Genomic DNA, 12,939 nt, shown 5'->3' on the forward strand with positions numbered 1-12,939 from the left:
TGAGTAACTGGAAACACTCTGTCTAAGCTAAAAGAGTGCTTTATCTTACATTGCTTTTTGAGTGCTCTATTATGGTACAAATCTAAAGCTATTCAATAAATTATAAAGAATTTTTAAATTTTTTTTTTTCAGGGGTGTGATTTCTGTAGTTTCCTGAGCACACAGAGGAGCAGAGAGGACCGTCTTTGCCCATTTGCTAGAGAACAGTTGATATTACATTTGACAAGCCCATAATCCAATTTATAGCCAGTTTGCTGCTGGCCACCTGTGAGCAATTTTATTTTGTGGCTTTTTGTTTTCATCTTGAGAGCACTCATTTGTCTGTGGAGGATGATTCCCTTGGACTGGCTCAGGGTCCTGGGCCCACCACAACAGCTGGGTACTTAATTCAGACATTTGGAGTTACTGAATCCTGATTTTTGGTAGGAGTTTGTCTGTAGGACGAATCCTGAGCTCAGAAAATTGCTTTTCGTGCTGTGGTGTTTGCTACCATTGTCCTGGGAAGGTGAAGTTTTGTCCCAGTGCATGCAAAATGAAAAGTAAAGTAACCTGACTGGCTGACTGCTCTTCTAGACAGTAAAATGAAACAGTCCTTAGCTCCTGGTAGTGGTATTAGCAGTGTTTTCTTGATTTAATAATCCAGACAAAATGATTTTATTGGTTCAAGTTTCTTTTTGGGGCTTTGGGAGTGGGTGACTGTGATGTGGTCCTGCTCCTCTGATCTCCAGCTCAGGTATTTACATTTTTTCCCTTTGTTCAGTGAGTGTCCCAGGCTCTGGAGTGCCAAGGCCAGCAGGATGCTGGGGAGGCTCTGCTCTGGCTCTTTTTCATCACCTTCAAACACTTCAGCTCTTCTGCCTGCTCAGGGCTGGGCTGAGGTTGTTGTAGGGGCAGTGGATGGGGGGAGGTGCTGAAATACCACAGACAGGTAGGATGGGTTATTATTCCATTGGGTATCCTGCTTTATCAGCTCCTGCTTGGGCACACAACTCCTCTGACTTACCTGTTGCCCTGCTGGCCAAAAATATTCTTTATTTATATGTAAATTTTTGGATTTCTTTCATAGCCAAACACATCTGTCTGTGGATGACTCTTCAGGGTTCTGTTTTGGCCCGTGGAGGTGTGAGGTGGGTGTGACATTTGCCTTCTGAAAGCTGAGATTTGTGGCCAGTGTCTAATACTGAATTCTCTGTGTCTAAGCTGATCATGTGCACAAATTCTCCTTTCTCTGTGACTGAGCATCTGCTTCTGTGTATAACAGAATTGGGGATTTCAGAGTGAGGCTTTTGTAAGTGTTTTATATTCAGATTCAGGTACGATAGCTGAAGTGTAGGGAGGTGTCTGAGCAAATTGATAAAATTAAAGGTGATATTTGAGCAGAAATCTAAATTCTACTCTCTCACCCTGTGCACTGTTGAAGTGGTTGATGTTGTGTTGATGTCCAGGTAGCACCTAAAGCAGGGGTTAAACCTGTGCTTGGAGTTTCCTGGAATGAAATTATGTTTAGGAGGGCTTAATCAATTACAGAGGGGGAATTTGCATTTCTTTAGATCAGTGATGCATATTTTCATGGTGTATTTTGAGTGTTGAGATGGAAGTTGAGACTCCGTTTTGTGGAAAGAAAATGAAATAAAGGGAAGGAACATGACCTGAATTAAATAAGTCTATTCTTATCTTGAATGATAAAAAGAACAGGGAGGACTGGTTGAAATTCTGCTCTGACACAAAAATTCTCCACAGACAGACAACTAAACCTGAAAGCTCTCTTTCTGAAAAAGTTATGGAATGTCCTAGTTGGAAGGGACCCAGAAGGATCATCGAGTGCTGAGCCTGCACAGGATAGCCCCAAAAGCCCTGAGAACCCACGGAATCCTGTGCCTGAGAGCATTGTCCAAATGCTTCTTGAGCCTAAACCCAGCCCTTTCCAGCATCCGCAGTCCAAAGCCTCAAAACAAAGAGCAAAAGGAAGCAAATTAAAGTGTAAAGCTCATTTTACAGCGCAGACAGAGGTGTGAGCATGCTCTGTAAATTCTGATTTCCTGGGTGGAACCTGCTCAACTGCCCTAAAATGACCCACATATGATCAATTTAAAGTATGCTCCAAGAGAGTCAAATCTGGGAACAATTTTCTGCTTTTTATTTCACTGCTGCTGCAGGGTCCTGCTTGAGAATACTGCACAACCTTTCCCCTGGCTACAGAGAAAGGTGAGGAGAGGACAAAACCTGTACCTGGCTCTTCAGCAGCGTGAGGCACATGGGACACAGGTAGAAAGTTGGAAAAATAATGGAAACTGAAGCAGCAACACGTTGGTGATGGGGGAGCTACAAAGGGGCCTCAAGGCAGCCCTGCTACCTGATAGAAAATCAGCCACAGCTCTTCAAATGCTGAAACAAATGAAAAATCCACTGTCAGAGACAACACTGGGTGACGTGTGATGGACAGCTCGTGCCATCAGTGCTTAAAAATTTTGGACACATCCACCTCCATGCTTTTATAGAAACACCCACCTGGACACTTGGCTGCATGACCACCAGTGATAGCACTCAGTGAGAGCTCTCCCTAGGAGTCAGCTGTGGATTTGGATTCCCCAGAAGCACAAGTTTGCCTGACTTGATATTTTTTAATGTGTTTTATTTTTGCCTTCAGTGTCTGATAGAATTGCTGAAATGAGTGATGTCGAGCAGCAAACTTTGGGATGCCTAGGGCAGCACTCAGGCACACTGAGGGAAAATATTAAAAACCTGTCAGATGGGAAAGGGCTCCTTCCTTTCTAAAGTGCCAGTGTTTTATACACTGCCAGAAACACCTCTGCTTCTCCTGTGCTACCTCAGCTGGTACTGATGAAATTTGGTTTTCACTCACCCAGCTCTAGTCGTTGCTTAAGGGCCTGAAGGAGATGATTACTTAAGTCAGGGAGCAATTTCAGGGAGGTGCGATGTGAGGAGCTTTCTAAGGAAGAGGTAATGGAGTTGGTTTTAACTCTTGCTGTGACAGCAAAAAAATTCTGCCTTTCCTTCAGAGGAGGTGTCTGTGTCTGTCCAAAATACCTGTGCATCTTCCTTATTTCATCCAGCTTCTCCAGTTCTGTCTGTGTAGGGAGTGAGATAGGAAGCAGTCCTGATCTCTTCCAGGAGTAGCCATGGCATTTCTGCCATATTGTCTCATTTCATTTCTCATCTGATTTACAAAGAACCATCTGTGAGTTTGAATAAACATTTAAGTGCAGGGAGTAATAAACCAGTGTTTTTATGGCTGGTAACTTTTCCTGGTGATTGTTTATGTTTATTCAGAGACTCAGAGGGAGCTCTACAGAGGCTTTCTGCTGCCAGCCTGGAATGGTGGAGTCCTAAGGCTGCTGTCAACCTTATGGTCTGCTCAGAGTGGTGAGAGTGGCTGATCTGTGCAAATAAATGTCATCTGTACAGTTTACAAACAAATATGTCTGGGGCAGACACAGCTTGAGGTCAATTTAGTTGAGAAAATTTTATCCTAAGGCAATAACTTAAAGGAATGGGAGTGAATAAAGGCAACTCCAAGAACTGTTTGTTGTGTTACTTTTAGGTCCAAGTCCAGGTTTTGGGTATTTGCTTCTGATTTTGTCCCAGTGTTGAACATGGGGGAGAAGAAACCTTACAGAGTCTTTCCCCTCTGGTTGTGGAATTGTTTCTTATTGAAAACAAAGTATAAATTACAATATTAATTGTCATTTCATATTGGGGAATGTAATGGAGGCTTTTTTTTTAAGTGATTCAAAATTTTCTATCCAATCCTTCAAAGAAAGAAGCCTCTTCATTGAAGCCTTTAATGTCATTAAAATTCCTTGACTGCAGTACCTAAAAGTGTTAAGGAAAGAGAAGAAGAAAAAGAGGAGGTTGTTCTGCCATTGTTTGGCTGAAAAGGAAAATGGAGATAGTGTGTCAGGATTCGAGGATTCAAGAATATAATATTGAATGAATGAGAATTCTGCAAATGGCTTCTGATGTTGAAGGTGGTGTCAGCCACAAAAGCTGTGCCAGAATTTCCCAGAGCATTTAATTTTGAGGAAAAGAGGTCTAGAAAAAAGGAGTATTCCTTCCTTTTGCAAAAGCAGAGGCAAAGTCTTGAGTACATTTTCAAGAGAAAAGTTGCACAACATCAGTGCAACAATGCAAAATCAATAGGAGATTCTGGAGATGCTCCTTTCTGTAAATTCAGCAGCACCACAGGGGAAAAAGTGCTGAGCCTTTGAAAACTGTAGGAATCACTGCCTCTGAAGGCATGTTAGCAGCATGGCTTCAGCAATTATAATAACCAGCTTTGCTTGGAAACTTGCTGTTAGCATGACTTGCTAACATGATGCCATGAAAACCTTTATAAATTGAGTCCTAAAGGACTGGCATGTGGAATTCCAGTGCCTCCGTGCTGGATTCTAAACAGAACTTACTGCACACGCACACAAATGTGGTTATGCAGCACTTAATGAGCTCTAATCAAATTCCTGCCCATGGCCCCCTTTTAAATGTGGGGTTTTTTTCTGTAGGTGTCACTGTAGCATAGCAGATAGAAACCACTTTCCTTAATGAAAATGTAGAATCCCCACAGATCTGAAGGAAGCTGTAATCTGGTTTTCTGTGCCATGGTTGTCATATCAACAATGAGGTTTCCCAGCAACTAACAGAATATTTTATAGATTTATTTATTTACTTATCCTTTTTAATAATGAACCTGATGCAAGAGATTTTTTTTTCCCCTTTATAATTATGTAGCAATTGAGAAAGACTTCCCTTAAAATCATTTACATTTTGTTGTCATGTTAATAATAGCAACAGTTAGAATGAATCTTGTTAATAAAAGGGAAGCTGAGAGGTTTCCTGAATGCACCAAAATGTGGCCATATTACGTTACAAGACTTTTTGTATTTCTACTTAACTGATTGCTGGAAGAATACTTTGTGTATATGGATTTGATGGTGTTGCTTTTCATGGCTTGGCTCCCCTTGGTGTGTGTTGTTCTCTCTGCTTTGTGCACTTATGTAATTTCTGAAATTACTGAACAGGGCTTGCTTTTAGAATTGGGCTTGAAGGAGCTGCCTTGAAACCTGCTTTTTACTGCCAGTATTAATCATAGAATCCTGGAATGGTTTGGGATGGAAAGGACCTTAAAGATCATCTCATTCCACACTTTCCACTCTCCCAGGTTGCTCCAAGCCCTGTCCAACCTGGCCTTGGACTGCTACATACTCCAGCCTAAGTAAAAATTCCCAGTTGCTGGTGGTCTGGTGGTTAAGGCCCAGCTTTAGTCCTCGCTTTCAAAAAGAATTGGGAATTTGGCACTCTGTCTTTATGGCACATTAATTTGGCTTGATTTGCCTTGCTCTTCGTTCTCCTACTCTGCAGGATGCTCTTTTGGGCAGGGAATGGCATGGCCTTGAATCCTCTGGAAGAAGATTGTTTTGACCTGTTTTCCCTTCCCTGGGGGGTTGCTTTAATTGTTAAGCCATTATCTGATACTCTGGCAATCATTTAAAGCCAATCCACTTGCTCTTGTCTGGTAGCTGTGCTTGGAACATTTGGGGTCTCCAGGGTGTTAAGAGCCCCTGTGCTTAATTAGAGGGCTGGGATTTATTCATCTGCTCCTAAGGGTTGGATCCTTCAGATGCAACTTTAAAATCTTCCAGGCAAAAGGGGAGACTTGGTGAATTTCTCACCTAGGCAACGAGTGAGGATGTGGGTGGGTTTTTTTAGGTTTTTGAATGGTGACTTTGATTTAAACTCTAAAAATCCGTGCAAAGCCTTCAGGAGCTGGGCTTGGCGTGCATTCCTAATGGATCAAATTGCCAGAGATGCTGAGGGATCACACTTCCTTGGGGGCTAAAATAAGAGCTGGAAACCAAGTTCTGCCCTTTAGCCTCTCGAGGAGTAGGTGTGTTAGAGAGAGATTTCTTGCACACAAACTGTCTTGGATTTCCACTCTGTTCAAATTACTGTGTAATTTATATCACACCTCCTAATAAACTCTCCCTCTGCTTCCTTGGAGAATACAGCACTTGAAGTTAATTAAATAGAGGAGCTCTGTGAAGCTCAGAGAAACTGGAGCAGCTCTGATTGTCTGACTGTAGGAGATCATCTCAAAGAGGCATTTGGGCACTTATTAGCAAACTGGGAAATTACATGTGAAGAAGCAGGGATTGTAGATGCTGTGCAAAATCTAAGGAAAAATCTTTGTCCAGTTCTTTAAATGGTGTTCAGGGAACAGAGAGGAAAAGAAAAACCCAACTGTTTGTTGAGCAATCAAAAGAAATTTAATCTGTTTCACAGAAATAAATTTACTCTCCCTGTTTGGGCATAGAAGTGGAGCTTTTATTTGCACAGGACAGGCTTCTAAGCTAATTGGCATAGAGGCTGCTGGTTTATATTGGTTCAAAATGCAATATGTTCAGAAGGAGATGTGACAGTCAGTCAGGAGCACCTCTCCAGCCTTTCTGTAGCTGTGATGACCTAATGCCATTGAAGGAACTGGAATTGGAGCAACACTCCTGCAGTGCTTTGGTTGTGATACACAAATACCCGGGAAAGGAGGCTCAGAAAACCAGGGACAGCTTCTCTGCAGTTCCATGTGTTCCTGTGGGGTGAGCTGAGAGTGACACACGTGTTTAACTACCTCAGGGTAGTAGTTCTGTGATAAATCTGAATTTTCTATTTTAAGGGAACTCACATGGTGACTTGTTTCAGATACAGGTACGGGTGTCTGTGGTAGCCCAACAATAAATGAAGCTACTTCTCATAGGATATTGGCTTCATGTGCAGTTTGACATAATTATGTTCTGGTGGGTGTTTTTTTTCATCTTTTTTGGACTCTGTGTGTAAGTTTTATCACTCCCCTGCCCTGATGTTTAATATGTAATGAGTGAGCTCTTTGGAGCTACAGCTGCTTGTTTCCTTTTCATGCCCCATCCTTCAGCCTCAGGGACCATCATAATAAATTGATTTACAAGATTTGACACTTTTATTAATTATTTCTTTTCCTCACTTGAAGGACATGTCCAAGATTTTTCCCTTTTTTCTGACCTTTTGGCATTTGTGGATCTCAGCTCCTACGTAATTTGGTAGTGACATTCTAAGACCCTTCTCAATGTGCAGCCTCTACTCTGCTGGGGTTGTTTCTCTTAAGAGATGAGGCCTAGAATATAAATGAGCACAAATCCCCAGAAAGAATGGGACACAATAGTCTTCATAGTGGGAGAGAAAAGAAGTTGTAGTCGAAGTACTAATTATTAGCTTTAGGCACCTTCTGATAATTTCAAGGAACCAAGATAAGTTTGTGAGTGATTCAGCTCAGCATCTCCTGGGAGTTGAGATCACTTTTCTGTAAAGTATAATCAGTGCAGTGTATATTTGATAGGTGTGTTTTTAAGAACTGATAAGTGCCATTAAAATTTACCACAATTGTTCAGCTGCTGCTTCTGTGTTAAATCTTCACTGTCTCTGATTGTCTTGCTAATAATGAGTTTATGAAGGAAACATTTTTGAGTCTGTTCCACTCAGCCACAAGCAATGGAGTCATTTATTGTTGGCTAAAATGCTTCATCTCTGTTTGTCCCAATAAGGCTCTAAATCACTGCTGGGATAAATCCATTTATTGTGAGTGGAAGAACAGAGTCTGCTGTTTCCCTGGGATGGAATTACCAGGCTGTTATTTCTCCTGCTTCAGGATAGAAATAGACTATTAGATAGATTCAGGGAGTTTTCTTCCTATCCTGGCCAGATCCTTTATGGTTTTTGAAAATACTGGATATTTTACTTGAAATGTGATGTTAGTGCTGCAGATAAAGCTACTGGGCATTTCTTGAACCTTAATCAGTCTCAGATCCCTCCCTCTTCAGATTTTTTACTCTATCCTCCCACCAGAGGAAAAAAAAGAAATTAAAAAGGATGAAATTATATCCAGTGCATTGGAATTGCAGGGGGTATCCTAAACATCCATTGGTTTATTGTAATTTTATGGTCAAAAAGTCAAATGTGGTCACTTTGAATTAAGGATTTTGTTGCAGAGGATATAGAATAGTGATATAATATAGTAAGGTGAAAAGAAACTAAAAAATAGGAGAGGAAAGAAATGAATAATTTATAAGAAAACACTTTCTTCAAGTCATTAAAATGGCCTGACAGTCATGGAAACTTTAGGTTTTTCTTGTTCAAAAAGAAAGTAGAATACTTGCAAATGAGCTTCTAAAATAATAAAAGGAAACTTTTCTCCCTCTTTAAGTTTTTTGAAAGGGAAAATTGTTTAAGAAAATAGTTCAGATGGAAGTTTTTACTACAATGATATTTAAATTTCTGTGAACAGATCACTAAGAAGAGCTAAAACTATTTCAAAAAGTGACTTCACTCCTTGAATTTCCAGTGACAGGTGAGTGATCTCAAAGTAATGACAGATTTCTTTTTTCTGCTTCAAACTGATTCCAATGGTCTGGGAAGGGTAAGGGAAGAAATGTGGTTTTCTGTGTGGGACTGATTTTAGGGGATCTTTCTGTAGGTGGTGCAAAGACCTAAGAGGGAGAGTTGGGACCTGATAAGAGCATTAATATTTACCAAAATTCTTCAGCTGCTTCTTCTGTGTTAAAGCTTCACTATTGGTGTTTGTGTTGTTTTCTGTAGCAGTTTCTTTGAAGGCCAGGAGATTTATTCAATGGTTGCTTTTTCTTAGTAATATTCAGATCTTCGTCATAAAAATAAAAACTTGAAACAAAACTTTTAACTATACTCTTTTCCTTCAGATTTTGCAAAATAGCAGTGGTGATTCTTTTGGTATGGAAACATTCCAGGGGATGGGGAGATGTGAGAGGAACAGTGTGTGATCTCCCTTCTCACATTTTGAAGTCACTTACCCGAGATTACCCCCTTTAGGACAGACTGAATGTGATCAAATTAATATTTAGAGAAATGTGGGAATGCAGAATTCTGGCTGGGTTTTTTTTCCTTGAAATAATCTGTCCCAAGTGTTTCAGTTGGGCTGAAATCTCATTATTGACTCTTCTTTCCCCAAAAGAACTAATCAGTCTGTGATCAAAAGATGCTGGGCATCACACCCCACCTAGTGCCAGCTGGGGGAACTCCTGGAGAACCTGTGGGTGAGATCCTGGACAGATTATCCAGAATTCCTGAAGAACGAAAAGGACAGAGTGGTGCTGACCAGTAATAACTGCATCATCTACCTCCTGTCTTAGGCTTCTAAAAAGGACCAGTCCTGAAGACCTTGAAGGAGCACAGCTAAAAGCAGAGTTTGATTTTACATCTCAGTTTTCTGATGGGTGAGATTTTTTGACTTTTTAGTTCTCCAATATTCCATAAATGCATTTTTGGGGATGTGACCCATTGATTTTAACTTCCCCTTGGCACATTTTTCCTGCTTGCAATATAAACCACGGGTGGGCCAGGTTCATACGGGCTGGCATCCTGTGGTTATGCCAAACTACTCATCCTTTTTTTGACTGTTATTTCTAATTTTAAAAATGGTGTGGGTATATTTTCCTGCTCCTGTTGACATCCAAATAAATGCAGGGGAAACAAACCAAAGAAGAGCCTGCCTGTTTTGAAAAGAGATCTTCCAGCTCTTGTTTGATCCATCTTTACTATTGCAGCTCAGGCTTGCACTCAGCTTCTATCCATCACTTGAATTGGATTATTGTGTAACTGCTGTTCCTGTCTTTGCTCTACCCTTAGAAGGTTGTTTTTTTCAATCCTTTTCATCTGAATGCTGTTCAAAAATGCCCCGAGGAGCCATTCTTGTTGTTCAGATGGATACTCTGAGGGTACTTTGTGTTTGTCTGGCTGTTGGACATGGAACAATGCGATCCCTCAGAGCTGCTCTGCAGGAGGTGTCAGCAACCTGTTCAGCTCCAGAAACCTTGGGTGTGTTTGCCAGGGCGTCTGTCAGAGCTGCAGCAGTCCTGGCTGCTCCAGAAAGCTGAGATTTAGGGTTAATCTGTGCATCTCCAGCAAATCCAGTGCATCTCCAAAGTGCTGGATTTACTGCACGGCCCAGAGCAGCTGTGCTCTCCTCTGCATCTATTTGTGCCCAGGAAATCTCAGGCTGGAAATAAAACCACCAGCCTTGGAGCTGAGGCTGTTGCATTTACACAACATCTCTTAGCAAGAGAAAAGACTTTAAAGCATGAGATGGTTTATAAGTGATTGCCTGGACTAAATATACTCCTTGGACAGATTTTTCCAGCTTTGTGGCTTTGTTTGTCAGGAAAGTACAAATGCCTGGAGCGCTCATCTCTTAACCCTACACACCATTTGTTCTACTGGTTTAGAGGAAGATCTGTGCAAGGAAGGGATGGTGATCAAAGGGGAGACAGGGTTTTGTCTTGTGGGGTTTTAACTGGGCGAGTGCTGACAATTAAAAGGATGACTGGAACTCCGTTGATTTAGATTATAGGGAAGTCCTGTTTCAGACTGGAGCAGGTCCCACCCAATCAACCTGGGGCTCTTCTCTGCCCTTTGAGCTGTGCACAGCCACTTTGATCCTGTTCCTGTCCAAGGTGCAGGAATGAGCAGTAACACCTGCCGGATCAAATCACAACAGAGAATTTAATTCTGACAATGCATAATGCATTCCCAGGGTCCCAAATTCCAGCCTTGGAGTGGCAGCAAGCTCAGCTGTGCAGGAGATGGGGAGATTGAAACTCTTGCCCAAGGACTGGGCCCTGGCTCTGGCTATTGTGCCCGTGATTCCCGTTGGGCTCCGTGTTCAGATGATCCAGCTGTGTAATCCCAGCTCTGCCCCAAGCACACAATGGCACTGTGGCCTGTGGATTTCACACCCCTCATGTGTTGCTAACAAGAAACAACACGATTGAATGTTCTTTGTTTTCTTATTGTGCACAGCTTTAACTTAGAGTAGAAGGACTCCTTTAAGATCAAAGATTTCTTTACAAGCAGATGATAATTAATTGAAACCTAAATCCAACTGCACAGCTATTCCAAAGAAGCTGAAACCTAGGAGAGACAAAAAGCCCCAAGACACCCTATTTATCCATTACCACACTCTGTTTTTATCTTTAACAATGCTGCTGAGGTTCATCTTTTTCCCGTTGAAAATCATTTGGGTAATGCCTGATATCCTAAATAACATCTGAGAGGGTTTTTTTTCAACAGAGAGGACTGATATTTTTAAACTGGCCATGCACTATAATCTTTTGTAGCTGCATGAGGAGCTTATTTCCAAAATATGCGCTTGTAAAATATTTTTAAGGCTCCAAACTTGTTTTGATAAGCAAAAGGCCAATCAATGTGTGATTTTTTTTTTTTCATGCCTCTGAACTAGAAATTTTAAGTCTCATGTGCTGCACTTTAAATTATTTCAGAGATCTTTTATATAAAAGTAGTCAGATTTTCTTTCAGTTGTTTTTCTAAGCCTTTTCTATTTTTTATTCCTGTGAAAAGAAATCTCTATCTTTGTTACCGAGTCTGTGGCAGCTCACAAGAATGCACTTTTCAAATGAAATTCAGGGTTTTTGCTCCAGAGCTTTACTGGATTCAGCCAGGCTCTGTGATGCTGCGTCATTTTTGTAGAACAAAATGGAAATGGGAGTCATGTAGCTGAAAAAATTGACAGCATTGGTGTTTTACAAAGGTAATGCTTGTAGTCTTCACCAGTTCATTGCTAGGGGCACTGACTCCTGAACTGCAAATGGTGCAGAAGTGGAAATTGTAGAGGTTCTTGTGTTCCATTGAGAGAAGTGAAACCACTTGTAAAGGAAAGTGAGGAAGCCACTTTAGGGAGGTATTTAGTTGTGGTGTTTCACAGGTACTCTGGCGATTTTTAGTGTCTCATCCTTCTCCAGTCTCCAACCACTTGGTTGCCCCAAAGTGGCACCACTTGCACTTTTATCATTATTTCATTACCAGCTCTAGAACCAAATCTGTGCTTTCCATCTGTACGTGGTTTGTGGTAATGAAATTTGGTTATTTCAAACCAAATCTGTGCTTTCCATCTGTACGTGGTTTTCCTTCCTCTCCTGTGGTAGCAATCCAAGAGAGAGGTTAATCCCCCTGCAGCTGGGAACTGACTCAGCTCCTGCAATTCCTGAGGATGTTCTGCTACACGTGGCCTAAATCATCCTATTGATAACTGTATAAATGCATCTGACAGATGCTGGGGTTTGGGGAGGGCTTAGAACTGGACATCCCACACCTCCCAATGGTTCCCAAATGTAAACAATTTCTATAAACTGTGACTGGTATTTTCACTTCACCATTTTATCTTCTGCTCTGCTTATTTACCTTTATGGTGTCAATAATACTGTATGTATGTAAAATACTCAAACTTTTCAAGTCAGACCTCATCAGGAAGGCATCAATTTCTCTTTTGTCACGTGGTGTTTAAAGCTCTGCTATGCCTGAACTAAGGCACGGAGCTGGTGGGATTTTTGCTGCTTTTCCTCACCTCCCCTCACATAAAAAGGACAGACACAGCTTTTATGCACAGCCTGTGCTTGTACTTGTACAGCACCTTGGCTAACTTGCCTTTTTCTTGGCTACAGCTCAAGTCCTTGAACTTCTGACACTCTTTTACCTCCCTGGATCTGCTTCAAGATTAAACTGTGGAGTGTGTCAGCTCTGCAACAGGAACAGGCTTTAGGTTTTCTCCCAGGACATGCTAGGAAGATAATTTACCTTCTGCCCTGATTATTTTCCTCCTCAAAAAGTCTGTAATCTAAGCAAGAACAAATAAGAGGTTACCAAATATAGCTGAAGCTAAAGAGTCAAAACAAATAGTCTCAAGCTGAACTTTATTGGACTCAACAACTTAGCAAATACAAATGATGGTGTAAATGTGGAACTGAGCCCAGTTTGCAAACACAAAGCTTATGTCCAGGGCTCTGCTGTCAGACAGCGTTTTCTGGGTGAAGTTCTGAGATCTTGGAGTGGACAGGTGGGAAGTGAGACAGG

The sequence above is a fragment of the Corvus brachyrhynchos genome, unplaced genomic scaffold, assembly GCF_000691975.1.
Source record: "Corvus brachyrhynchos isolate BGI_N302 unplaced genomic scaffold, ASM69197v1 scaffold544, whole genome shotgun sequence".
NCBI classification, from domain to species: Eukaryota; Metazoa; Chordata; class Aves; order Passeriformes; family Corvidae; genus Corvus; species Corvus brachyrhynchos.